Below are 4,146 nucleotides of genomic sequence, written 5' to 3'. Positions count from 1 at the left end.
TACACACACGCCTTGGATCGCTCGCGCGCGGCTCAAACCGATGCGCGAGAGGGAGGACGTCGCCTGGCGCTCGCGAGCACGCGGACGGTAACGGCTCAGGGTTTGGAGCGGCGGGACAAATGAATACAAATGAATTTAGCGACCCCAAGGAGAGAGCGCGGGACCTCTCACGAGTGGGCAACGTGAGTGCAGGCGTCTTTTACCTCACCGCGGGTGTGTGGACAGGGAAGGGGGCAAGTACACTGAAGACTGTGAGAGTTTTTGTGTCTGTGAATGAGTGTGTGTGTGTTTGCTATGTGTTTATAAATGAGAGTGTGTAGATTAGCCTTTTGTGTGCAGGGGTGAACAAACTTTTTGAACTTCTTGGGTCACTGGGTGATGTTTGTGGTGATGTTTGGTGTTTGTGGTGGTAAAGATGTGTGCGTGTGTAAAACTTTGGCATGTCTGCGGTAGAGAGAGAAACAGCTTATAATATATATAGTGTGTGTGTGTGGACCAGGTTTCAATCGGATTGTGGTTAGACTTCAAGTACATGGTTAAGTTTAGGGTAAATTTCCACAATATGAACTGATGAATGAATTGGAGGTGTGTGTCTGTGCGTGTGTGCTATTTCTGTATGAATGGAGTGTTGTGCTATACTCTGCTGGTCTGGAGGATCCATGTGTAGCTGAGAGAGAGAGAGAGAGAGAGAGAGAGAGAGAGAGAGAGAGAGAGAGAGAGAGAGAGAGAGAGAGAGAGAGAGAGAGAGAGAGAGAGAGAGAGAGAGAGATTGTGTGTGAGAGAGAGAAATAGCGAGAGAGAGGTATCCATGATCCTTAGGTTTATAGATTTGTGGTGTGTGTGTTTGTGATTATGAGCTGATTGGGGAAAAGCATAAAAAACTGAGGGTGTTACACACAGTAGGATTTCAGAGATAGCTGGATATGAGACATATTCTTATCACATAAATAAATGAGGAACGGTGTTCTGGATTTGTGTAATGGTTATTCTTGCTGTTCTTGGCACTTCCACCAGAGGGCACTATATAAATAGAGCCCAGAATCTGTTCTTTAAGATCAGGGTGTGATTAAACGCACACACACACACACACATTTGTACACTCATACTATGTGTGTCTGGTGCTTTTATGTGTTTTTGCACCAGGTGTGTAAATGTTGCTATGCTCCACCTAACACAACCCTTATCTTAAAACTAGAGTAGGTGATTTTATTAATTGTAAGCAAGTATTTGAAACATTCCTAATAAATAAACAAATAAATAAATAAACCAATAAATAAAAGTCCCACCCTCTACAGTGCTTCCAAAGCCACTCCTCCAAAACTCAGGAATGATATGGCTTCATTGGTCACACAGAGAGAGTAGCACAATGCTTCACCTTCCAACCTACCTCATGTCTCATTCATATGTAAGACCCAACTGCTACACTAGACTTCACTCTAGTTTGACCTCTGGCTTCAATTAGCCTTTTTTTTGTTGTAAGCCTTCTCCTTCTATCCTTCTTTTCTTTGTTTAGCCGTAGCATCTGTACCACTCTGTGCCTCCCCATTCATGGGGGTAGAGTAATGTTGTGGACAGACAGATCCACTACAAAAGGGCGTCCAATTATTTGGTTTAGTCCAAATGAAATGATTGCACAGAGTTTTTACAGTCCTGTGTCCTAGATAGAAATGGATATTATCTTGGATATTTATTGTTATTGGGATGGTAACAATATTCAAAGAAACACACACACACACACACACTTAATATCCAGTCTTAACCCTAGCATTGGCTCCTATCTCTTCATGAAAAGCATCCAGATGTTCCAATCACAAAATGTTCATGTTAATCTTCCTGGAGGATGTTGGTGTTCACAAAGATATAAACACACACACACACACAACTTTAAAAAAATGACACCTACATAATGAGTGTCTCTTATGAATGGTAGTATTCTCTAAGGTTTCTGTTTCCGGCTCCCTGTCAATCAGTGAGTGGGGAGTTTCTCATACACACAAACTCTCTCTCTCTCTCTCTCTCTCTCTCTCTCTCTCTCTCTCTTGCGCTCTCTCTCTCTCTCTCTCTCTCTCTCTCTCTCTCTCTCTCTCTCTCTCTCTCTCTCTCTCTCACACACACACACACACACACACACACACACAGGCACACTCATCCACCCAGAAGTAGTGGAAAATTTCCACAGTTTACCTGAAGGATGTGTTGATGGGAGAGAACATGAATTACTCCATGCAATTTCATGCTCTCAAACACACTCAATGGTTGCAGGAGATTAAAAAAAAGTGTGCAATGGAACCAAAGCATTATGATTTCAGTCTCGATTTCAGCACGTGAGATTAATTTCTGGTTGTCAGTTACAGCCCTAAAAACTCATTTGTTGTTCAACTGAATTATAGCATTTAATGCTGTAATTTAAAAAAAATCTTCATTCAGTACCAATGGATCTATGAATATGCAACTAGTCGCTGCTCCTTTCACCACCCACCCCTCCACCACTAGCCTGCAGCTGGAACTTCCCACCCCAAGAGGGGGTTTCCCCTTAGGTGTATGATGTATGAAACCGTGGCTGTCTGAATATGTGTTCCTGAGAATGTGTTTGGAATAATGCAGTTGAAATGGGAATGCTCAGCCATTGAGCTGACAATATACTCAGAATAGCACAAACGCTGCAACACACATGTTTACTCAGTATAGGATAAACACCCACATGCGCACACAAGAACTGCAGAGCAAATTCACCAGTGTTAAATCAACACTCTTAGTGTTAAATTAACACAGTTAGTGTAATAATGTAACACTCTCTGTTTTAAGTTAACATTAATAGTGTTGATTTAACACGGGTGAATTTGCTGTGTAGGCTGAAGTCCACCACACCTGTGTTAACAGGGCAAAACACCACCACACGCTTGTTAAGAAGGCAAAACACCACACACACACACACACACACACACACCCATGAACGTACACACGCACGCACGCACACACACTCAAACACGCGCACACACACACACACACACACACACACACACAAGATAACAACACTAAACACCAACACACACACCTGCTAACAAGGCTAAACACCACACACACACACACAAAATGTGTTAACAAAGCTACATAACATCACACACACAAATGCTAACAAGGCTAAACACCACCAGACACATATTAACAAGGCTAACCACCACACGCACATGCTAGCAAGGCTAAACTCTACATTTACACTAGAGTGTGCTGTAATGCAGAGCTATCAATATTGTGACTTGAAGGGTTAAGTTGGCATGTGAAAATGATTTAGGTCACCACCATTACCCTACAGTAAACATAGACATTTTTAATACTACATTTATTACAGTTGTGTTAACCAAGTACCCACAGTCTTGATCACCACAATCATTGCAAAAGACCAAAACTTCAGTCACGTCTGACTTAAAGTATTATAAAATTGTCTGTAAAGTAGGGCTGGACAATATGGCCAAAATGTATATCACTATTTATTCTTTAATTTTGGTCGATGCAGTATAATTCAGATATTGATATGAACCGTATAAAATCCACTGAAAAACATCCAAAAACACACAAGAGACATGACCTCATAAACTATGTCAATATTCGTATTTTTAAATTTAGAGCATTTAACTGACAACAGTGCCCTGTAATGAACGTCAGTCAGTGAAAGATGTCGTATAGAAAGAATATTGAAATATTGAAGATATGTTCATAATAAATCATAATTTCTATTGAATCATTTAATATTGTGATATATATTGATATTGAATTATTGTCCAGCCCTACTGTAAAGCCAAACAAAGAACTTATTTTCTACCTCATGTATTTCTAATATAGCAAAGGAAGTACCCAGGGGTTTTGGTATGGTGTGTGTGTGTGTGTGGTCCTGCTGTTTTTTGGTGACAGTTTGTTTTCTTTTCCCTGAGTTGGTGCATCTCTCAGTTCCCTTGAATCAACGCTCAGTGCCCTCTACCGGCCACACACACACACACACACACACACACACACAAAAATTATGTGCCAGAATTATTTTACTCTGTTTGCTGTGAGTGAGTCAAACATCATTCCGGGTCACCAAAACCCCCCTCCCACACACACACACATGCACTCTATTGCTCACTCATTTGTTGCTTACTAAGGGCA

The sequence above is a fragment of the Hoplias malabaricus genome, chromosome 15 (genome assembly GCF_029633855.1).
Source record: "Hoplias malabaricus isolate fHopMal1 chromosome 15, fHopMal1.hap1, whole genome shotgun sequence".
NCBI classification, from domain to species: domain Eukaryota; kingdom Metazoa; phylum Chordata; class Actinopteri; order Characiformes; family Erythrinidae; genus Hoplias; species Hoplias malabaricus.
Note: the sequence above shows the minus strand (reverse complement) of the source record.